Raw genomic sequence first — 25,005 nt, 5'->3', positions numbered from 1 at the left:
TTTGGAGGAGCCTATTCTGAAGAAAACTGTGCAGTGGTACATAGGGCATGTATAACCATTTTGCCCAGGATTGATACTCTTTTTGGTTATTCTAGGGCTGAGGATAGAGCTAAACATTTGTCAAAATAAAATCGATCCTTATTTGATTTAACTTTTGAAAAGGAGTAAATTCAGTTGGATGGTAGTAAATGTTTAACAACTGGCTCTCTGGAGGGGGGAAAAGCCTTATTTGTAGGATTTGCTGCTTTCTGTGATGTAATTACCCTTACCATGCCCAATTTCAAGCTACCAATGTCATGTTTTTGAACATGACATTGGGAAGGACAATGCACAATCACTTTCTTGAGCCAGTAGGAGCCGACTCCAGCACCACTGGTTGAAGTGAGGGATGAAAACATCAGATAGAATCAGGGTGTGGCAGCTCATGCAACAGGCTAGACTAAGGAGTATGGGAGAAGAAGGCAGAATGAAAGTAGGCCAGTCGCAGATGAGAAGAGTAACTTGGCATAGAAAAGTGGGTGTACGCAGGGCTGGTCACCCACACGTTTTGTAGGTTGCATCTTGGTGCAGCTCTGAGTTTCTCTTTTGCGATGCGGTCTTCAGAAACACAGCACCCTGCTTAAAAGGCTGCTGCCAAGGTTCTGTTGCACTGTGATAATCATGCAGTCAGCCAGGCCAAACTCTTTTCTGTGTCGTGAGGCGCTGGATGAGGCTTGCCTGGGCTGACTTCACCTTCAGGAGGCAGAAATGAAATCAAAGCGACAGGATAAATGGAAGCTTTCCCTTGTCTTTGGTGTGAGTCTATGTGGTGTAAGCATATTTTCCATCAGGAATTAGTTGCTTAGAGAAGAAAGAGCCAAGCAAATCTGGACCAGGTGTTCACTCCATTTAGTCCCAGAGCCAAGAAAAACCATCTTCTGGGCACTGGGAAGAAGAAAATGGAAAATGCCAATTAATGATCAGCTTTCAAATTGTTTCTACTCGTCCAAGGGACTGGGTCTCATCTGACCCTCCAAGCTCCACTGGGCAACCGAACTTCATTTCTGCAGAGAATTTTCTAATAATCATGAGCAAAATCCTAGTGACTTTTAAAGACAAGAATTTTAAAGATAGGGACTTACCTGGTGGCGCAGTGGTTAAGACTCTGCACTCCCAACACAGGGGGCCTGGGTTCGATCCCTGGTCAGGGAACTATATCCCACATGCATGCTGCAACTGAGAGTTCACATGCCACAACAAAGATCCCGTGTGCCACAACTAAGATCTGGTGCAGCCAAATAAGTAAACAATTTTTTTTTTTTTTTTAAAAGAGTTTTAAAGATAGATGACTTCCTCTAAGAAATCAAAGCTCTACCTGCAGCAGGGTCTTTAGGAAGCCAATACAGGCAGTAGAAAATGAGAAATTGAGTTACTCAAGCCATGAAGGGCAAACAGAAGGCTGTGGGATGCCTCACAACCAGGCTGATGGATTTTTCACAGAATCGACGGGTGTTTTGGCAGAATCGTCCTGAGTAACTGGTTGCTTAGGTGACGTGCAGACACAACTTTCTTCTAACTCAATGGGATGCCAATTATCTTTTTCTTTACCTGCTAGATGCTAGGGGAAATAAATCTGTATATTTTAAGAAGGGGCATATATTTCCTTTGTGAATGAAATGAAACCAAGGGGATAAGTATAATAAATTATGAGTGCTCACTTATTCTGATGGGGAGAAAAGAAAGGTTGATTTTCCTTCCAGAACAGCCCCTTGATCTAGCCAATCTGTTAAAGAATAATTGAACCAGCAACAATCACTTCCATGCAGTATCTACTAATTACGCTACTCTATAAACAGTCTCTGCATTCAGACATGCTAATTGCTAAAACGGGAACATTACATCACCAAGGGTGTCGTTAGAGTTTTAGCTACTCCCTGATTCAGAAGATCTAACCCTGAAATATGAAGGCTGTGTTTTTTTCCCCCCTTTTCTGACTGTGCTCTGACTTTCATCTCTTATTCTGAAACCTTTGCTTCCTCCAAATTCAAGTCTTTTGTCTTCTTTTGTGTTATCAACCTCATAAGGTATCCCAAAATATACCATTTCTCTTAAATGATTCACACATTTAAAAAATTTTATTTAGTAAACTCCCAGACAGCTGAAAGAAAAGGCACCATGAACTGAGCCTGATATAATCCATTCAGGCCTCCATTTGTATCTTTCAAGTGAGAGACCGGGATTATGTGTCAATTAGGATTAGGTTCAACTGTAACAGAGACCAGGACAACAGCGGCTTAAATCAAACATGAGGTTATTCTCTTCCAGTAGTGAAGCCTGGTGCTAAGAGTATGGGGCTAGAACATTAACTCTGTGATCATCAAGGACCTAGGCTCCCTCTATATCATTGTTCTGCCATCCTCTGAACTTGACTTCAACCTCTGGTCTAGGATGGCTGCTCTAGATCAAGCCAGCATGTCCACATTTTTGCCGTCAGTGAAAGAGGGCACATTGCCTTTCTAAATGGTACCACCCAAAGTCACATTCAACATTTCCACTTTTAAGCCATTGAGTAGCTGCAAGAGAGTCTGGGAAATGAGGTGTCTATTCTGAGAAGCCATTGACCAACTAAAAGTTGGGGATTCTATTAGCAATGGAGGAAAGAAAGAACAGATATTGGGAAGAGCTAGCTGGCTCTACCACACACTAGATTGATGATTTTGAAATTGTATCCTCAAAGTCCTAGGGTTTTGGTATATTGCACAGAGGCTACTGTGGGTCTTGAATGGGGCGATGTGTGGGTAAATTTGCATAGGATCCCAGAATACTTATCAAAATCAGAGTATATATCCCCCCTTTTGAAGTGTAATTGTATTAGAACATTTCTGATGGGTGGCAGTGGTCTGGACTGAACCACTGACAGGTGACTGGTAAGAATTCTCAGGGCCCCAGGGGGAGAGGTGCTTTGAGTGGTGCCCTGGGTTGGTCAAGGGGAAATCTGATTCTGGAGCAGGCTGCTAATCCTGGACAAGGTCACGGTGAAGTAGCGTTAGACCAGTTTTCAACGTTGACATCATATGGCGCTAACAGAAGCAACAGCAGCTGACAACTGGGCCTTGAAACCGGACTGATAAGATTCTGTATTTTTCTCTCTGAAAGGGTTGTGATCCAAGTGATGACTACAGTAGAGTTTCTCGACCTTGGCACCCTTGACATTGTGGGCTAGACGATTCTCCATTGCACATGACTGTAATGTGTATTGTAGCATGCTTACCAGCATCTCTGGCCTCTACCCATTAGGCGCCAGGAGTATCTCTCCCATTGTGCAAATCAAAAATGCCTCCAGACATTGACAAGTGTCCCCTGGGTGCCAAATTACTTATAGCTGTGGACCAATGGGCCAGAATCTAGGTAATGATGCACACTTTTGTACTTTGCTAATGGTTGTGCAATTTGGTACCAATCCTTTCATAAATGAGATACATAGCAAAGGCCTTCAATATGTCCATGACTTTAACTTAATCCCATTTCTTGGACTCTGGCCCAAGGAAACAATTTGCAAGAGGCTTTCTGTCTAAAGGTACTTGTTGTAGTACTATTTTCAATAGACGAAAAAATTAGAAACAACAAAAAATATTAAACAGTAGGGAAAGAATTAAATAAATCATGGTAGACCCATGTACCCACTAAAATGTGTTTTTGAGTTTATAGTAACATGGAGAAATACTTAGAATGATAAGTGAGCAAATAAAAAAACTGTGCAAAACAAAAAAAAGACAAGTAGGAAACTCACTAAAAATGGTAGACTCTGGGGAGTGGGATCAGGACTGATTTTTTTTTCCCTCCTTCTTTCTATCTTCCTGTGGTTTCTAAACTTTCTAAGCTCCCTATGAATGAGTTTATTCCAAAATGCAAAACAAAACTACAAAGAAGATCCTAATTAAAAAAAAATTCTGATGCCTGTCCTGGAGGATCCACAGACCTTTGTGAGCATTCCTGGAAGTGCATGCTGTTGGGAGAGAGGCCAAACAGATATTTCCTCCTGCGCCGAGGAGCCAGGCTTTGTACCAAGTGACCCTGCCACCCTGGCCACAACCCATTGAACCAGGAATCCCTACTGAAGGCTCCAGTAGACTGGGCGGAAGGAAGCCCAACCACCTATGAGGAGGCTTGACTCCAGGCACTGGAGGTACTGTCAAAGAGGAGCCTTTGACACTGGATAGCGAAAAATAGGGCCAATCAGATCCTGTCTCTGGAAATGTGCATGGAAAAACTCTCCAAGGAGGCTCCTCTGCCCCTCCTGAGAGATTAACAAGGACAACCAGACCATAAAGCAGCTGGGAATCCTGAACAATGAGGGCTGTTATTCTGGTTCCTTGGGAGGCTGCGGAGATGGCTTTCCTTACTCCCTACTTTCGTACAAGAAGCACCTACCATACAGAGAGATGTAGGCAGAGTGGGCCCCGGTGTCTGACAAAGCTCAGCTCCCTTTGGGTGTGTGTACTGGACGTTATATGGGCAGCTGGAGGGCACCCTCCTCCCAACCCTGCTGGTCCCAAAAGTCACTCCACAGATGAGTGTCACAGGAAGCTTGCTAAATTCCAGATTCCAGGCTCCCCTCCTAGATAATTTCACTTAATAGTCTTGGAGAGTGGGGAACTCAAGAATTTGTATTTAAGAGTTCCCAGGTAATTCTGATGCATAGACCAGTTTCGGAACCAGTGTTTTACCCACTAGTAAAAAAACTACACCATCCTGCTCTAACTCTGAAGTAACCCCTAACAGTAGGATGGTTCCTCAAAAAAATTAAACATAGAACTACCGTAAGATCCAGCAATTTCACTCCTGGGTATATAGCCAAAAGAACTGAAAACATGGTCTCAAACAGATATCTGTACACCCATGTCCATAGCAGCATTACTCACAATAGCCGAAAAGGTGGAAGCAACCCAAGTGGTCATCACAGATGAATGGATAAGAGAAATGTGGTATATACATAAAATAAGTCTTATTCAACCTTAAAAAGGAAGGAAATTCTGACACATGCTACATTGTGGATGAACCTTGAAGACATACTGCTAAGTGAAATAAGCCAGACGCAAAAGGACAAATACTGTACGATTCCACTTCAATGAGGTTCCTATAGTAGGCAAATCCACAGAGACAGAAAGTAGAACAGGGGTTGCCAGGGGCTGTGGGAAGCTATTATTTCATGGGTACAGAGTTTCAGTTTTGGAAAATGAAAAAATTCTGAAGATGGATGGTGGTGATGGTTGTACAACGTGAATATACTTAATGCCAGTAAACTGTACACTTAAATATGGTTAAAATGATAAATTTTATGGATAGTTTACCACACACACACACAAAAACCCAACAAACCAGCAATGACTAAACAAAACAAAAAAAACCTATACAATTCTTTCTAGCAAGGAAATAAGCCACCTCAAAGAAATCAGAGCGAAGAAAATAACTTTTTTTTTTTTTCCAAAACACTGTCAGAGATAAAAATCTTTAGAAAAGAAAATTAGTTCAGAACAAGCTTCCTTCATCGTATCAGCGTCCCTTATCATAAAATAAACAGAGAGAAACAGGAAATGGGAGACTAAAATAAATCTTCTGTTTCAAGGAAAAAAAAAAAAATCATTCCTAAAAGTTTACACGCAGATCTTTCTGGATCTTTCAAAATGTCTCTGAAATGTTGCAGTTCAAAGCTTTTCAAATACTATAGCCTCCACCCACTCCCCGGATATGCACTTACTTCCTCTCTTATAAACATAACTTCCTTTGTTGTTTGAACAGAGTCAGTGACTCTGGGGTCTCCTTGTGGTTGGTGCCCACCGACGAGCCCTGTTCCTCCAATCAGCTGGGAAACCCTACAGGGTGGTCAGTGACTTGCCATAGACAAAAAGGAGGCAGGTCAGTGGGGGGACAGTGTGACAGAAGATGCTGTGAGTCGGGGAAGGCATCTATTAGGAGATCTCACAAATGTGAATGGCTGCTATCAGGGTGGTAAGCGGCTAATCAGTGTTTTCACAGATGAGACCAAAAAAAAAAAAAAAAGCCAACTTTCAACAACTTTAAATACAGCTTGAGTGATGTTTAAGTTACCATTAGGCCTGTCTGCAAATGAGTGAAAATCCAAAACAATAGTGATTTAAATAGCACAGAAGTTTCTTTCCCTCCTTGTAAATGAATCCAGAAGGAGGGAGCTGGGCTGCTGTGATGGTTCTGTGAGGTTGTCAGGGACCCAGGCTCCTTCTGTCTTATCACTCTGCCACCCTCAGCTCACGGGCCAATGTGATGATTTGACTATTTAAGCTTCAGCCTTAATCAAGTCTAGATTCTGGCCCAGGAGATAGAGGAAGGCATGAAAGGGTCCCTTCCTTCTAATAAGGTAAGTTGCATGTAACCCTCCCACGTATATTCCACTGGTCAGAACATGTTCTCATGACCACACCTCGCTACAGGAGAGGATGGGAAATGGATCTTTATTCTGGGGAGCTGCTGCACAGCTAAGAAAGGGAAGGCTGATACTGGGGTCAATGGTTAGCAATCGTTGCCCCCAGGAAGTTACGTCAGAAGGTAGAACTCAGGACTTCTTTTTCACAAGTACCACAGACCTTCCACATGAGACTCTTCTAGGCCAATCGTCTCATTTAATCAATACAACTTCCCTGGGTTTGTGTTATTTCTACTTTACAAAGGTAGAAGGATTCCAAGAGTTTGTGTCACTTATCCAAAGCAGCTCCATAAGCTATGCCGTTGGCCTTCCAATTCTTCAGAATCAGCCCTGAGTGGTCACAAAGCCCCTTCCTCTGTAGCACCGAGAGGGGCAGGTGGATGGGCCTGGGGATGGCTGTGTGGATCTCTCAGGGTCTCTCAGCTCCAGGCATGGTCACCTCTACACATTTATGTCTTCCTAACTCCGACCCCTGCCATGCAGGACTCCAGGAGCCCATCACATGGCAAACTGTACACATCACCCCAGCCCTGCTCTTACCCTGGAGGCTGGAAACCCGAGGCTGGGCCGCCGGCTTGCTTACTTTTCAAGTTGATGTTAGCATTCTGGGGCAGATTCACTCATCCCCGATTTGCAGCTGTACCCACTTTTGTTGAGGACATGCGTGTGCTGGAAGGGTGGGAGGGCGCTTACTGCAGACCCCAGAGAGCCAAAGGGAAAAAAGAGCATCAATTCCGAGCTGGGCTCCCCCGGGGCTGAGACATCTGTTGTTAGGAAGGAACACCTAAAACTAAAAAGAAACCGCCTTTGGCTGGCTCTGTCTTCTCTTGATGGTTATTTGGGTTCCTTTCATACTTTCAATGAACTCTCTTGAGGGATTAGGAAATTTAATGTTTAAATCAGTGAGGATGAGGAATGAGCCAAGAAGAGTAACTTTTAAGAAAGAGACTAGTTCTGTTCTGCCTACGAACTGCCCGTTCCACCCCCTGGCCGGTGTGTGCAGCCTGACTGTTCTAAAGCACACGGTGTCTGCATTGCTTGGGGAGGACCACAGAGGCTTCTCGACTCCACACAAGGTCATTCCACATGAGCTTGGGGCTGACTCCCTAAAAGCACGTCTCCCGTGAAGAGGACAGAGTCTGGGTCACCCATTCCTTCGGCGGACCTCCAACTCCACAGATCACACCCCTCCACTACTGTCCTTCTGACCACTACAGAGAATCCTTCTGAAAAGCTCTTAATTTCTGTTTTAAAATACCTTTCAATAAAAGACATAAAAGTAAGTGCTTGTTTATTATAAATTCAGAAAAGAAACTAAAAAGAAGGGAAGAAAAACTGCCTCTTATTCTATCACCCAGAGATAACCGTGACTAACCTTTTGTATATTTTTCTAAGCACATACACGTGTATGTTCGTATGCACATGCATGTGTGTGTAAAAAGCTTTTGAAAAGCAAATATGGCCTCAGACTATTTTATAACCAGCTTTTTACCACTTAGCAATAGGCCACAGACATCTTTCTATGTCAATAAATATATATCTACAATATTTTTCTTAGTGACTGAAGATATTACATTGTACCATCATTTTTTTTAAATCCCCTATTGTTGGACAGTAAGATTAGTTCATTGCGCTATTTTTGGAAAAAATTATTACTATTATTATTATTATTACTAAAGATCTTAGGGCACATGCTTGATTATATCCTTAGAATAAACTCCTAGAAGTAGAATGCTAGGCAAATGCTTTGCAAACTGTTAGGATTTTTTTATATGCATGGTCAAATTTATCTGTAGAAAAGTTGTAATAATTTACACTCATCTCCCATGTATGAGGAGATTCCCGATGTTCTAGTTTACACTAGACACTATGTCTTTCTTTAAAGTCCTGGAAAGTCAATGACATTCTGTAATCTTTTGGGAAAGAACCACAGTTGCATATCCATCCTATACACAAAGCTCTCCTTCCACGACAGCTCCATCTGAGAAGTCAGGCCCCCAGAGGAGCCAAATTAGACCCAAACTCAAATATATCTGGGTCTCAGAACATCCTCTCGTTTCCATCAGCCTCTGAACACACATCTGGCCAAACAACTCTCTGTGATTTGCGACCTGGACTGGATTCAACGCTGACCTAGATAGAGAGCACTTTGGATCTCATTACCCGCCCTCCAAGCCATCTGGTGCTGGCTAAACAGGTTATCCACGCAGTAGGAACCTCCATCCCTCAACTAGCTTTCTTCTTGCCAGGTTTCTTCCAAAAAAAATATTTTCTACCTAGCTCTTTACACACAAAAAAAGAGGATATGGATTATCTTTTGCATATCTTAACCTGATAGACAAGAAGCTTATTTTTTAGAATTTAGCAATTCTACAGATTCAATCACAGCTCCCTGGATGTCCCAGGAGACAGTGAAAAGGGAGAGAAGGGGAGAAGGAATGAATTCCCATGGTCACAGGACTGGGGCCTGAGGCGTTGCCTCTGCATGTTATCTCACTTATGTTAATATTTAAAATATTTGTGGTTGGGGGGGAAATGCCAATTATCTTCAAAACAGAGAATCTGTTCTTGGCTACAAGTGTTTTTTCAAATTCCTAGAATTAAAGCAGATTATTCTTCCAGGCTCATGAGCTATTTTTATCTGCAAAAATATGGAGCACACATACCTGTTCCCACGTTCATCTACGCGCACGGACGCTGGGGTTCGTTACCGTCCCTTAGCTCTGTTGAAGGCAGAGCTAAGGGACAGTAAGCTTGGTGCTTTACCACCTTTGCAGAAGTGTATTGCTGTGGGGTGAAGGACTGTCTTCCTTTATAATTACTCATTTTCTCAAATGACATTTTGGGATTTTTAAAAGCAGTCATGGAAAACAACACAGTTACAGAGAAAACAGACTTATGGTTACCAAAGGGGAAAGGGGCAGGGAGATAAATAAGGAGTATGGGATTAACAGATAACACTACTATATATAAAACAGATAAACAACAAGAACCTACTGTAGAGCACAGGGAATTATATTCAGTATCTTGTCATAACCTATAATGGAAAAGAATCTGAAAAAATATATATATATAATATATATATATATATATATATAATATATATATATATATATATATCTGAATCACTGCTGTACACCTGAAAGTAACACAATATTGTAAATCAACTATATTTCAACTTTAAAACATAAAAATCAGTCATATAAAGCAAAATAGACCTATTTTTTTGAACCTCTATTGTTCACTGTGTTGTGTTGTTATGGTCTCTCTTCTTTTGACCCTGGCATTTCTTTACTCATGCACAACATCCTTATCGAGGGCCTCCTGCGGGCAGAGCCCTCCACTGGGTACCGTGGAAGGCCTCAAGACAGAATCCCTCGTCCAGCTCTGTCCCCAACCAGCTGTCATGAAGGGGTCCCTGCACTTTACACAGCCACAGTTTATGCACCTTTAAAACAAGGCACCTGGCCTTACTGCCCACAGGCACTGACTCCCCTGCACTTGTGGGCTCCGCACGGTCCGGCGCGGGGCGGGGGGGGGGGTGTCCTGAGCAGGCTCTGGCTGGCATCCCAGGCCACAGGTCAGAGAGACACATGGCTTGCTCTGGAAGTGAAGCAAGTCAAAGCTGGGTGGAACCCCGCCCCGAGGCATGCCCACAATCAAGGGTAAGCCCTACGGATGCTGAGGTCCTAACAAAGGTGTCTGATCCAAACTAACGCCATTGTAGTCATATATCTGTGGCTCTATTAAAATGTTTTGTGATGAAAATTTTCAAAAATACGCAATATAGACAGAAGAATAAAATGAAAACTCAGGCACTCATCACTCAGCTCCAACAATTTTAACTCTGCCCCGACCCTCCGAATCCCAGACATCCTGTCATTTTACCCGTAAGTGCTTCAGTGCGTGTCTGTAGTTAGAAAGGATGTTTTAGGGCTTTCCTGGTGGCGCAGTGGTTGAGAATCTGCCTGCCAATGCAGGGTACACGGGTTCGTGCCCTGGTCTGGGAAGATCCCACATGCCGCGGAGCAACTAGGCTCATGAGCCACAACTACTGAGCCTGCGCGTCTGGAGCCTGTGCTCCGCAACGAGAGAGGCCGCGATAGTGAGAGGCCCGCGCACCGCGATGAAGAGTGGCCCCCGCTTGCCGCAGCTAGAGAAAGCCCTCGCACAGAAACGAAGACCCAACACAGCCAAAAATAAATAAATTAATTAATTAAAATGAATAATGCTAAAAAAAAAAGGGTGTTTTAGAAATATAACCGCCATGCCGTTATCCACAAAATTAACAGTTATTCCTTAATATCAGGTTAGTTCTCTTAAAGATGTCTTTTTAGGGCTTTTTTTCAAATCAGGATCCAAACAAGGCTCACACTTTTGTTTTGATGGTCCCTTCTGTTCTGTAACAGTCTCCACTCCTTTGTAAATTTTCATTTCCTTGCAGTTGGTTAGTTGAAGACACCAGGTCATTTATCTCGTAGGATGTCCCACGTTCTGGACTGGGCTGCTTGCTTCCTTGTAGTGTTGCTTAATTTGTTCTTCAGTCCCCTTTACTCCCGGTAAACTGGTAAGACATCTAGAGGCTTGATTAATTTCAGGATTTTTTTTTTTTTTTTTTTAAGGCAAGAATGTGTCCGAGTTGATGCTGTGTATTTGACACTGCATCCCCCTAGGGAGCACATCTGGTGTGGTCATCCCACTTATAGTGATAGATCAGAGGGCTCCGGTAGCTAAGTAAGGGGGTGACCCTGACGGGAAGCAGAAGAGATGGGATTTGGACCTTCTCAGTCTGATTCCAGAATCCACAATTTTAGCCACTCCCCCATCTTTCAGGAAAAATAAGTGCTCCACTTTCATACCTTTTTCTCTGTTTCTGGACTCCTGTACCCACCACCCATCTTTCCCCTGTACCAAGGACAAACACCACTAGTTGTAGGTCAGATCCCGTAGTTTAAATTGGGGAGGAACACAAGGTCAGTGCTTTCAAGCACCAGGAGGTCCAGGTGTGGCTTGGGTGCTCCTTCTGTCCGCTGGGTCATGGTCAGAGGTGTAAGAGGTGGGGAGGGTCTGGGAAGGGGGTGGCATCTGACAAGAGTTTTCCTTGGCCGCCGCATTTCTCTCCAGCCCTAAACCCTTCAGGCTCTGGCTGCAAGAGCCTGGGACCCCATGGCGCCAAATGTCAAAGGGATTGAGAATGACTATGAAAGTGTGATCACATTTCCAGTCTTTATCATGAATTTCCCATTTCCTTATTTTGCCTTCTTTTCATGCACTCTTCTGCCATGATTTTCTCTCGGTTTCTCTCGGTTTTCACTGGCCTCATCTGTCTTGTCCCTCCCTCATGGGACAGGGGCCTTTTAGAACAATCCCACACTGAAATTACACGCCAAAGGCAGTCAAGGTAGCAAGAGAAAGGTGGGCATCATAGGTACTGATCTCTGAAGTCTCTGCAAGTCCTAAATCTGAGGGTCTACCTCCACCTTGCACGTAGGGAGAGACTCCCACGAGAGACTCCTAGCCAGGTCCTGGGCACAGGGACTCCAGGGAGCTGAGGGGTGGAGAAAGCAGAGAAACAGGAGAAGACTGGAGAGAGAAAGACCATCTGATGGGAAATAGAGAAATCCCTCCCAGTGGGCTCTGGTGCTGTGTTTCTCTTTAATTCACCAAGGTTGTGTTCTGTCCACGCATGAGCTGGGCTACAGGCCTCAGGCCTCCTAGAGGCCGCGGATGTATTTGTTCTTGCCTTTTGTGGTGGTGATTACCTTTGTGCACTGCTCTCCTTCATTTACAAGGAATATTTGTAGAGATTCTTACCATTTACAAGGTCGTGAACCCTCACAATGACTCTTAGAGCGAAGGATCATCATCACACTCACGGTCACTTGAATACAAGACTCAGAGCCTGTAAATGCTTAAGGCTCCCCCATGATGAAGCGGCTGGGCCAGGACTTGAACCCATGTCCCTGGAAAGCTGAGCATCTTCCCCTATGACCACCCCCTACCCCCAACCCGCCCACACAAGGTTTGCTTCAGAGAAACAGGAAGGGCTTGGGTGTCACTTTCTTCAGGACCCAGTGACTCTTCTTCCCAAGAACTCGGTTGAGAGCGCCGGTTCCACGTGCTTTGTTTGTGGTCAGTGTCCCATGGGAAAGGGTCAGCTGGCTGTTCAGAGTGGGACAGAATTTTTGGTGAGGCCTCCCTTTCCCGCTCTAAGTAATGAAAGCATTGGTACTCCCAGGGGGGGGTCTCCTTGGGACACATTCCTTGTTGTTATTGCTATTGATGTGGTTTGTGGTTTTGCCTTTTTAAATTAAAAATCATCGTTTCTCCAATCGGGAGTCATATGTGCTCATTTTGAGACTCTTAGAAAAATGGAGAAAAGCAATCTTGTCCGGTCTCCTGCCACCTCAAGCCACAGCGAGGACTTGGTGGGTTTCCTTCTTGTCTCCTGTGCCCCTGCAGATGCCCGCCCCACGCTTCCCTGTGCCTGGAACCTCACAACAGGCCCCGTGTCCTCTCGTATGGCAGGGTTCGGCTACGAGGGAGGCCTGGCGGGGCAAGGACAGTGTGGCTGGGAATTTATTCCCCTCGCTCCCCCTCTGCAAGGTCACCTCTGCCGAAGGTCACTGCTCCTTTCAAGACCCAGGAGCCAAACAAGGCACTCGCCCCCCACAGGCTCTGGTAACTGTTCCTAATCTCCTTCCTCTGGGCCCCGGGTGGTAGGGCTCTGGGTGGTAAAGCCCCAGCTACTGCAGCACTGGTTGTTCCCTGCCCCCCCCCCGCCCACACTTTCATAAATAATCCCTCCCCAGGTTACCCTGTTTTCAACGTGCCATCTGTTTTCTGTTGGGAACTGGACTGCCTCACCTTCTGACTCCTTGGTATGTCAAGACCTTTCCCTTGAAGCTCCCATGGCCATGCTATTTTCTGAGGTTTCCAAAGCAATGTATGAAGTAGAGCCTGGAATAAACTTGGGGGTCCCGGGGCAAGAAGGCATCTAATTTCCTGACTCCCAGTAGCACCCCCCTCACCTGACCCGGCTCGGAACTGCCCCAGGCCCGTGTCCACGCGCTGTGATGTGCCGCACACCTCCACACACTCCCAAGCACCTCCAACTCCTACCGCCCCTACATCTCCATTAAAGTCACTCCTTTGGTCACCAGAATTACCTCCACGAGGTCCTGCTTGGAAAGGAAGTTGTAGCAGAGGAGGAAGGAATCCTGACTTTTTCACCCCAGAGGCCTCTGCACATGATGCTGCCTCAGACCCCCCGCTCACCGCCTGGTTGAGTCTACCTGCCCCTCTTATCTCGGCTTTGAAGCCCTCTCTGAGCTCTACGCCCTCGCGGCTCTTCCGTGTTGTAACTCTCCTCATGAGGTCCATGAGGGCAGGCACCACGTCCTACTCACCCTTCTACCTGGCACCCGCCCATAGCACCTGGCATATAATAAGCACTCCATCAGTCAGTTGAATATTGTACATTTGGGACATCCTCCAGTATCAAGTTTTCCCATTAGCCCCATGTTGAAGGACTATTTCCATTTGGAAGAACCCTTGAATTGAAGGAGCCAGCCATTGCTTCCTGGAATACTGTATATACATTAGAAGCCATTTACCCGTCCCCACAGGCACGGAGGTGACGGGACCCTACAAAGGTGTGTTTGTGGGAGGTGGGCGTGGGGAATAGAACAAAAGGTGCACCTTTGTCAGAAACTTTTGTGGGGCTGTGGACACGGGAGAAGGCGGAGTGTGAAAGCAGAGCCGGGGAGTCGGGAGAAAATTCTAGTCCATCATTTTCCCAAGAGCCAGGTATATAAAAAAACACCAGTGCTACGGACGGTCCTAGGAAGATAGACTTCAGATGCAATTTCAGTCTTCTGGAGTCACTTCTGAATTTATCTACCATATTTAACTTTACCTCCTAGTGTGGGGTCAGGGGAGCTTTGAGTATTAGTGAAATATTTCAAACCTCCCTGTAAGAGGAAAATATGAATACCTCTATTTGCACAAAGAAACAGTGGAAAGATATACAAGGAACTAGTGAAGTGATGACTTCCGGGGGTGGAGTGGAGGATCCAAGCAGACTGGGTAGCAGAGAGAGGGAAACTTCTCAATTATAACTTTTGATATTGATTTTTGAATCATAGGAATTTATAACCTATTTTAAAAAGAAAATTACATTTGAAAAACCTTCCCTGAGAAGAGCAATAACTTTCCATCTTTTTTTTCACTTCAACCCACTTAGGTGAGGCAAGAGACCTCATTGTCCATCTATTCTATCCTTTTACGCTTTCCAGTGGAAGAAACAATGGGACTCGTTCATAATAACAAAGTGTCAACGTATAAGCAGTTTGCTTTTGGGGAGAGGGGGTAGCATTATGTAAACATTTGCTTTTGCAACTGGGGTATGATGATTCCTATTTGAACCACAATGTATCTTCCAATTTAGTTACTAGAAAATTACCGGCCCCAAATACTGATGTGGCAAATATCTTAGAGAAGATCAGAAAACCTAAAACCAACCACGTGGATAACACAGTAGCAGCAACTGCTAAGAGAGAAAACAAAACTTGTTTCCTCCTAAATGTGGGCATTTGGCTGTTTACAGTTTTGCACGCACAGCAGGAGCTTTGCAAGTGGCCACATGTTGCATAGATGATAGAATTTTGGATAAATGCTGAATAAAAGTATTCTGGTCACACGCTCATTTTGGTTCATGAATTCCAAATTCAGTCACCCTTAATGATTCACTTAATAAGTTAATAGTAGAAAGCGATTAGTTCTCCCTAAATGACAGCTGGAGGATTGCGTGGCATTCACCCAGAAGAGCAGAAAGGACTCATGTTTGGAAAGCAATTTGCATCCATCAGGAGAATTCTTGCATCTCCAGTGGCCTTTGAGACCACTTCGAAAATGGCTCTATTAGACTTACTTTACTGGTAAAAATTTATAAAGCTACCCTGCTCTGAGGTGGCCAGAGTCCTAGAGAATTTGGACTCTGTGATGGAAAAGACCACCCATCTAAATCATGCTTTTTCCCAGTGGGAAGCAGCCCTTCAAACAATGAAGGTCCTTCTTAAGTATCAGCTTTGGCCTCTGGGATAACTTTTCTAGAAAGAGCTTGCTGGGTGAGTTGCAAACACTTGGGGAGATATTTTCACAAGGAAGGTCTAAGAACTGTTGAGGATTGAGTAGCTCTACCCTTCCGTACATTTTTAACCACAGTTAAGCTTCCCTGGCAAGGAGTGATGGCGCTTTCGAGGCAGTGAGTTTAGACCCTCTGACCCCCTCGACCCTCTTGTCCTAGATCTTCCCAGCATCTGCCCTGTTCTATCCTGTCTCTCACATCGAATTCTACACCGACCTTTGGACTTAGGGGCCCTCTTGGGCTTCCCTAACTTTGATCATCTCGTGCTATCACTTGTGACTTGCACCCACTCTTCTTCTTACACCTGATCCAGCTCCAGCTCCAGGGGACCAAAGAGGAGGTAAGATGCAGTAAAATGAAATCCCCAAGGCTCTTGAATCCAAACACCTCTACTCCTTAGCCTGCTATGGTTGGTTAACCATCATGGACGTTTAGGAGAACGTTAAGCCACGTGGCATGGATCTGTACTTCCCAGGAACTGAGAATATGGGTACATACAGGGTTGGCAGTCAGCTGGTTAAATACTGAATTACTTCCCTGTCACTTGGTACAGCTATTGACCCACTACCTTGACCACCTAGGCTCCTTCCCTGGAACTCCCTAGACCTTCCCCTAAACCTGCAGCTTTAGGGACAATGCCTGGCCAATCAGGGGCAGGAGTCGGGGTAGGGCCTTGGTTGGGTACCCTTGGCCAAAATCCATTCTGATTGGCCGATACCTGAGCCAGACTAGTTGTTATCTATCTCAAATATCAACCTTTACAAGTGAGCCATGGTCTTAGAGATTTCCAGATAAATAAATGAAAAAGAAGAAAGTCAGACAAGTGACGGCTGTGCCGATACTCCCAGCTGGCAGCCTCTTCTCTTCAAAGGCTGCCCCAGAGGTATAAGCAGATGATTTACTAAAGCAGATGATTTACTAAATACTGCCTTTTGCCAAATCCCCAGAGGCCCCTGGATGTTGGGTGCTAATAAAGCTCAAGTTATTATTAGGCATGTGGTCTATGTAGGTCACTGCCAAGTGCTGGCAAAGAAAAGCAAAGCAAACAAGCTAACCCTGGCTAGAATGTGGATGAGGAATTGCAACCCCTTCTCTAAACAGGAAGCATGCCTGAAATCTTTTTTGTCTCCAGGAGGACTTGGCTTCCTCACCTGTAAAATGAGGGTCCTATTAATGACCCCCTTCACCAGTGTCTCAGGATTTTGGACAAGAAATAAGCCTCTTTAGAAACAAGTGGGGGAACCCATCAGGGAAGAGTATTGGGAGATTCAGCCTCATCCTGTAGAGGCTTGGATCCTTTAGATCTTCTGTCCCTGCCACATTGCAGTGCTTGGCTTCCATTTTACCTGGCAGCCCCTGAGACGGACTGTGGCCATGAGTGGGGCAGGAAACAGCTCCAGGAATTCAAGGTCTTGACTAAAGGAAACAGCAGATCTGTGCTTCCAGTTCTGCTTGGACACAGGCTTTTTTCAGATGCTCACAGGAAGATGACTCGTGTCAAGCTTTCAACCATTTGGACAAAGTTCAGGATTGTTCTTCAGCAAGACCTCTTCCTGAGCAATAAGGAACACACGCATTTCCCAGGCATCCTGTTGGGCGGTGATGTTCCCTCTTTACCAAAGCTCTCCAAGCTGGAAGGGCATCCGCACAGGTAGGAGGGACTGAGGGGTTGGGGCCACGTGTCTGGGGGAGGGTGGTGGGGTTGGAGGTGTCTGGGGGTATTGCTGGAACGCAGGTGCAGTAGGACCCTCCCGGGGAAGAAGGAAGAGCTAGGACAGGCAAGAGAGCGGTGGATCTGCCCGTGGTGATGTGCCTCCTGACGGGAGGTTTCCAGGCTGAGTCACCCCGTCTGAACCTGGCAAAGAATGGGAAACCATTGGGAGAAAGAACAGGAAGAACCCAATTCAGGCCAAGGCAGAGGGAAGGGGCAGGGTCATGGGATTTCTGGGACAGTGGAGCCCAAACTGAGCCCTAAGCATGCTCCTTCTTTTTTAAGAAAAATTAAAACTCAGCGAATGTACACTTCCTCCTGTTTTACAGAACATGTGAGGTGAACCCACATCTTCAGTTTTATTTACGTACTAAATAAGCACATGTAGCACTTATTTGGTGCCAAGCACTCTTCCAGAGTTTGACAAGTTTTAACTCATTTAGTCCCCAGGACAATCAGAGGTCCTATGATTATTCCCATTTTACGGCGAGGAAACTTGAGGCATGGCAGAAAGGGTTAAGTGGCTTACCCAAGGTGAGGAGGAGCCGGGACTGGACCCCAGGCAGCCTGGTTTCCATGTCTGTGCTTTCAACTCTTGAATTGATTTTTTAATAGACTTTCCTTTTTAAGGACAGTTTTAGATTTATAGAAAAATTAAGAAGATAGCACAGAGGGTTCTAATACATCCTGTATCCAGTTTCCCCTGTTATAGACATCTTATATTAAGGTGGTATATTTGTTACACTTAATGAACTAGCATTGATCATTATTATTAACGGAAGTCCACAGTTGATTTGGATTTCCTTAATTTTTACCTAATGTCTTGTTCTGTTCCAAGATCCCATCCCGGTTACTGCATTCCTCATGTCTCCTTAGGTTTCTCTTGGCTGTGGCAGTCAGTTTCTCTGACTTTCCTTGTTTTCCATGACGTTGATGGTTTTGAGCAGGGCTGGTCAGGTGTTTTGGGATGTGTCTGATGATTTTTCTCCTAATTAGACTGGGGCCCAACCCTTGTCTTTTTTTTTTTTAAACATCTTTATTGGAGTATAATTGCTTTACAATGTTGTGTTAGTTTCTGCTGTATAACAAAGTGAATCAGCTATACATATACATATATCCCCATATCCCCTCCCTCTTAAGCCTCCCTCCCACCCTCCCCATCCCACCCCTCTAGGTGGTCACAAAGCACCCAGCTGATCTCCCCCAACCCTTGCCTTTTGATCGTTACAGTGAGCTCTTGCAAGGCAGGTGCCAACATAACAGGGACATCTGCCATTATTTGACAGAATTCCACACTAGGTATTTTTTTTCTTATGTATTCGGTTCTTTTCAGAAGGAAAAGGAGACTTCTCTTTTGTCGTTGTGCTAAATCATCTGGTTCCGAGTAAAGAAAGTCATCTTACCCTAGACTCTCCCGCTGGGGTAAAGCCCTTGGTTTACGCTAGTTTCCATCTTCCAGGGTCGCAGGGTGCATTTCGTTCCTCCAGCTGGGCCCTGTTCATCCCTGTTAAGACTCAGACCCCGGCACAGAGAAGCGCAAAGGGAAAGTCGGGGACTTGGTCCTGTAGGGCTCTGTGGGGTTCTGTTTGCTTCCTTCAGCCAACATTTCCTCAAGCCTTGTCACTCCCACTGAAGCCAGAGCATGCGCGGCCAGCTGCCTCCCAGCTGCCAGGTGGTGGCTTTGTCTCTGCAGCTCTCCACCCCTGCTGTCTCCGGGGAGGCATCTCCTCAGCTAGCCCTGTGGGCGCACATCTGCAGAAGCTACCCCACTCCCCACCGTCCTCAGGTGCTGTCCTGGCAGGCGGACCCTCCTTCCTAGATGATAGACCACACCGTCAGATGGGTCCTGACGGTCCAGACTGGGAACACATGCATTTGATTTTCCCAGGGAGAACTCCGATCATAAAGACGTTTACGCATGAGGGAAGTGCTTGATATACAGCCTTGAGGTGATAAAAATACATGCCACCTTCTCAGAAAACTAAAAATAGAATTACCATATGGTCCGGCAATCCCACTCCTGAGCATATACCCAGACAAAACTATAATTCGAAAAGATACATGCAGCACTATGTTCACAGCAGCACTATTCACAATAGCCAAGACATGGAAACCACCTAAATGTCCATCAACAGATGAATCAATAAAGATGTGGTACACGTAGACAATGGAATATTACTCAGCCATAATAAAGAACAAAATAATGACATTTGCAGCATCATGGATGCAACTAGAGATTATCATACTAAGTGAAGTAAGTCAGAAAGATAAAGACAAATACCATATGATATCACTTAAATGTGGACTCTAAAATACGACACAAATGAACATATCTATGAAACAGAAACAGAATCACGGACATGGAGAATAGACTGGTGGTTGACAAGGGGGTGGAGGGTGGGAGAGGGATTGGAATTTTGGGATTAGCAGATGCAAACTGGTATATAAAGAATGGATAAACAACAAGGTCCTACCATATAGCACAGGGAACTGTATTCAATATCCTGTGATAAACCATAATGGGAAAGAATATGAAAAAGAATATGTACATATATATATGTGTGTGTATAACTGAGTCACTTTGTTGTACAGCAGTAATTAACCCAACATTGTAAATCACCTAGACTTTAATAAAAAACATTTTTTTTAAATACACACCACCTTTTAAAACCATGGCAACACAAGAGGCAGGACAGTTGCAAATGAAAGGGCATTTAAAATATGGCAATGGGCTGCAGGTGTGGAAAGAAAGTTGATCAGGAAAACAGCTAGAGGGAATGGAGTCCTGCCTTCATTCTCATCTACACTGTGTCCCAGCTCAGAACCTCACCAAGTTCCAAGGCCAACCCCCAGTAACTGTTGGCTATATGAACAAGGGATGCAGAGTAGGCATCTCCTGGCTGCCTCCAACAAGTCACAGCCCCGGCTTCCCATCTCTTTCCCTCCTTGCCTTCAGTCTGAACAGAGCTAACAGCTTCGTGGCTCATTTTACCTTCCCAACCCTCCTCCTGCTAGGTTGAATCATTAGCCTCGGTTCCTCACCTTCTGCAGCACTCACACCCTCTGCTGTGTAACTCTGCAGATCTTCCCACAACCCTGGGAGGGAAACACTTCCCTGCCCCATGATTTTGGACTCGGCTGGAGAATATTAGCAGATGTGACACATACAGTGGTTCGAAATGTGCTTGTGTGGTTGGGCGTGTCCTCTTATGCCTCTCCCCGTCACCAGGAGAAGAATATGCCCCAGCTAGCTTGCTGGTCCCGGGAGGATGAGAGGCATGTGGGACAGACCTGGACCCAAACAGCAGCGTTCAGCCGAACCCAGCTGATCCCAGCCAAGATCAGCCAAACCGCAGCTCAAATGTATGAGTGAGAAACAAACGCTCCGTGGAATGCCATCGAGCTTTCAAATCCTTTGGTACCAGCAATAGTACCGGCGGAGTAATACGCAGGACGAAGGTTTCTGGGAAGAGGAGACTTCACGTCCCAGGAGCCCATTCCTTTCTTACATGAGTCTTCCTGATGATGTCACCGTCACCGGGACTCACCTCTCCCAGAAAGCATTGGTCTGTTAGTAATGTCAGTAATTAGCATTCACCTGGGGTTTTATGGGCAGGAGGCAGCAGCAACATAAAACTATCTTATGAGGTGGAGAGGCCGGGATTATCACATTCATTTTGCAAAGAGAAAATTAAATACTCAGACGAGTTGGGTGACTCACCAAGACTGGACCAAGAGGCAGCTGTCTGAAGGAAGAACGCGATAAGCAGTTCCTCATACCCGGGGGAAGTCACGTGTGTGCTCGCGCAGGCGCCTTTTATTTTTGTAACATTTCGTGTTATTAAAGGGATACAGGCCAATTGTAGAAAAATAGGAAAACGCGGGAAGCATTAGTAAGTTTCCATCCTACCTAGTAGTATTTTATTTCTCTGTGTTATTTTTGTTATTATTTTTTTTGGCTGTGCCACGCGGCTTGCGGGATCTTAGTTCCCTGACCAGTTGCTCCCTGAAGTGGAAGTTCGGGAGTCCTAACCACTGGTCCACCAGGGAAGTCCCTCTCTGCGTTATTTTTAATGCATGTATATTTATTATATATTTTTATAAGTTAGAAGCATACTGTATATATAAGAACATTTCCTATGGCATTTAAAATTCTTTAAAGACAGTTTTTAATGCATACTATGTTCTATGACTTATTCTAATTTGTTTAAACATTCTCTATTACTGTAAATGTAGCCTGTTTGTAATTTTTTTGCCATGAAAAACAATGTTTTGGTGAAATCTTTGTTGGTACAGGAGGTAATTTATGTATTTAGTGCATGGCTGGTATAAATGGTAGCTGGTATAAATCTTTGTCTAAATCCCTGATAATTTCCTTATAATAAACTTCCAGATGAACTTCTGGGTTAATGAGTTTTAACATTGAAATAGTTTTTGTCAAACTGCTTTCCAGAAAGGATGTCCCACTTCTATTGCTAATTATGATGTTGCTGTTGCCCGTCTCACAGCCTCCTCGCTAGCACTGAGTATTTTCTTTAAAACAAAGTATTTCTAATTTGATGGGTGAAAAATGGTAGTTTATTGTCGCATTTTTCATTCCTAGTGAGACTAAAAATTACCGCATAATTATTAACCATCAGTAACAGGATGACTGGGTAGAGGAGGCACTTCGATCAGGGCCTGGCATAATAGTTTTGAATGAATGAATTACCAAAGGAGGACCACGCCGTGCATGTGAGTAGAACTGCTAAGACTATGTGCTAAGGACTGAGGTTCTTGATTGTGCGGACAGGGATTTATTCCCAGTCCTTTCTTTTTTTTTTTTAAAGATTTATTGATTTATTGATTGAGTGATTGCTATGTTGGGTCTTCGTTTCTGTGCTAGGGCCTTCTCTAGTTGCGGCAAGCGGGGGCCACTCTTCATCGCGGTGCGCGGGCCTCTCACTATCGCGGCCTCTCTTGTTGCGGAGCACAGGCTCCAGACACGCAGGCTCAGTAATTGTGGCTCACGGGCCTAGTTGCTCCGCGGCATGTGGGATCTTCCCAGACCAGGGCTCGAACCCGTGTCCCCTGCATTGGCAGGCAGACTCTCAACCACTGCGCCACCAGGGAAGCCCCCCAGTCCTTTCTTGATCAAAAGGACAAAATGCTGGGATAGAAGTGAGGTTTTCGAGTGTCTACTGGGGTGACAGGGCTGAGAATGAGTTGCTGGGCTTTGGAACTGGCGGACCGGCCAATGAGAATGCTCATCAGGAAAAGGAGCTGGTAATACAGCCCCTGGGAATTTGCAGCCCCTGGTCAGTAATTTGGGGGCTGGAGCTGCCAGTGGTGCCCTCACTCCTCCAGTCAACCCCTGACGCCCCAAGCACACACGTGTGGTCATGGGGTGTACTTGGACTCTGCAGACAATTCTGTTCTCGGGGGAAGTTAGGACTGCGAACTGGAGCTTTCCCATCTGACTGCGTCATGATCTGACTCAGCCACTAGGCTGGCTGAACTGGATTAACCCCTGCTGTTTCTGTTCCTCAAAGCCTGGCCGACCTCCTCCCTCCTGCCCTAGGTGAGGAGCCCCACCCCAGCCCAGAGCACTCTTGTAGTAATTATTACCCTGCCCTGTAATTTTTCATTCGCAAGCCATATGCCTCTCCTTGAAACAAACTACCTGAGGGTGGACATAGGGTTTCATTATCTTGTATCTTCAGCAGCTAAGAGTGTGAGAATGAATGAGTAAATGAATGAATGAATGCTCCAGGAGTATCCAGAGTGCACCAAGAATAAACTAGGGCCTTGGAAACTGGTTGGGAGAAATAGCCAGAGATCAGTCTTTACTAATATGTTTCATGATGGAGTTTTGCTCGACTGAGAAGTTATAACTTGGATATTAGTCTCTGTGGTTGGTTGATTTTGGGGCAGAGACGACATCCCACATCCCCGTGCCTTGAAGTTTTCTGGTTTTGCTCTGATTTGAGCCATGTCTCAGCAAAAGCGGGAATTATTATTTATTTATTTATTTTTTAAAACTATCTGCCCAGCTTTCTTCTAAATGAGCGGTTCTCAAACTTAATATTGAGTACTAGAATCATCTGGAGTGCTTGTTAAAATACAGAAAGCTGAGTTTCTGATTTAGCATTTCCAACAAGTTCCCACTTGATGCTGATGCAGGGGCCACACTCTAAGAACCACTGGTCGAAATGTTTTAATCTGGCCCCTGGATAAGGTGCCCAACTGACCTTCTCCCAAGTCGGCCTCTGCGCCAGGCCTCAGCTCTGTTCATCCCCACGACAGTTTGGAATGTCTTTTCTTGGCAGTCTGCATAGGCAGACGGGACCATCCTAACCTGTGTTAAGGCCACCAGGGTCTAAAAAGTGCTGCTACAGGGTCTGAAACCTCATCAGGACACCTACTAGCTTTCTGGAGAAGCACATGAAGCTTCAGGAAATGGAATTTTACACCCTGGGAAAACCCCAAGCTCCAGGAGCCAACCTTCGGACAGCAGGCAGCAGCCAGGGGCCTCACCCGCCCTCTTCCAGAGGCAAATCTCCTCAAGAGGGGGACACCTGGCCGTCACCTGTGAGGGTCTCCGTGCACTTTCCACTCCGCCCCGTCTGTGCCTGAGCCCACATCCTCTTTCTTTGTTGATCTTTACAGGAGAAGGTGAGAACCTGGGCTAAGATTTGCTTTCCAGCGGCTTCCCCATCACCATTCAAATAAAATCCAAGCTCCTGACCATGGGCTGAGCCTGCCTGGTGCTCGGACAGCATCTCCCTTCTCTCCAACGTGTTGGGTCCACTCTGACCTGCTGTCCTCCCTGGCTGGCCCTCAGACAGCAAGCCTGTTCCCATCTTGGAGCTCAGCAGTTGCCCTGCCTGCAGAGCTGGGGCCCCACATGAGGAGGCTGGCTGGTCAGGCATCCCTTCTCCAGAAAGAACTTCCTGTTCACCTTCCATAAAGCAGCCCTGCCTCCCACCTGGTCCTTCTGCCCCTATCTTCAGAGCACTTGTCGCCATCTGATGCCACCTCCAGAATGGAAGCCCCACGGAGGCCTGAACCTTGTCTGCCTTTCCTAGCTGCGTCCCCAGCACCTGGAGTGTGCCCGGCACACCGTCCTTGTTCAGTAAGGATTTAAGGAATGAATTTGTGGCCTCCACCAGGTAGACTATGGAAGGCAGGAACTGGCATCCTTCAACGGCATATCCCAGACCTGGGCTCTAAAATCCAGAATCTGGCTCCAGGTTCACTGCTTAACAGCGGGTTCAAATGGGAAGAACCGGGGCCACAAATGAGGTTTCTGTCACCACCCCTGTCGCTTTGGACAGGCCCTGCCAAAGGGTTTGGATGACATTTGTGGTGCCCTCCCTCAAGACGGTGTCGAGGCTCAAATTAGGTGACTGCTGGGAAAGGGCTGGCTATGCCAGGGAAAAAGTGCCTGCGAATTTGAGGTTTGGGGCTGGCGATACTTCTCTATGGCTTTAAAATCTGCCTGTGAGATTCCTGTGCCCGCCTGCCTGCACCTGTCCCTTGCTGAACTGCTGCAACTGAACAAAGAAGGGGAATTTACATAATCAACACCAACTTGAAAGTAAATAAATGCGGTTTGCACATAAAACGTAATGTCGACAAAGTTTGCAGTTCTCCCCAAGGAATGGCCTACTAGGAGGTGGTGACAGTAGATGATGGTTGATGGAAAATGGGCAGAAGAGAGCCATT

The 25,005-nt window shown here is 45.6% G+C and overlaps 2 long non-coding RNA genes across 3 annotated transcripts; one reads left to right on the top strand and one right to left on the bottom strand.

The window, feature by feature from the left end:
• The first annotated feature begins 12,005 nt into the window (after positions 1 to 12,005).
• LOC309608548 lies at positions 12,006 to 23,473 on the top strand. 2 transcript variants are annotated; one of them, XR_014232955.1, is made up of 2 exons: positions 12,006 to 17,238; positions 20,381 to 23,473. It is a non-coding gene; the product is annotated as an uncharacterized lncRNA (long non-coding RNA). The 2 variants fall into 2 exon arrangements; XR_014232956.1 differs by having other exon boundaries at positions 20,314 to 23,473.
• LOC309608550 lies at positions 17,894 to 21,073 on the bottom strand. Its single transcript, XR_014232959.1, has 2 exons — positions 21,020 to 21,073; positions 17,894 to 19,241 (listed from the first exon to the last, which is right to left on the bottom strand). It is a non-coding gene; the product is annotated as an uncharacterized lncRNA (long non-coding RNA).
• Positions 23,474 to 25,005: the final 1,532 nt, after the last annotated feature.

This window comes from Balaenoptera borealis (assembly GCF_965194805.1).
Source record: "Balaenoptera borealis genome assembly, chromosome: 12".
Lineage (NCBI taxonomy): Eukaryota > Metazoa > Chordata > Mammalia > Artiodactyla > Balaenopteridae > Balaenoptera > Balaenoptera borealis.
The sequence above is the reverse complement of the archived record's forward strand: the minus strand, read 5'-3'. Positions and strand labels throughout refer to the sequence as shown.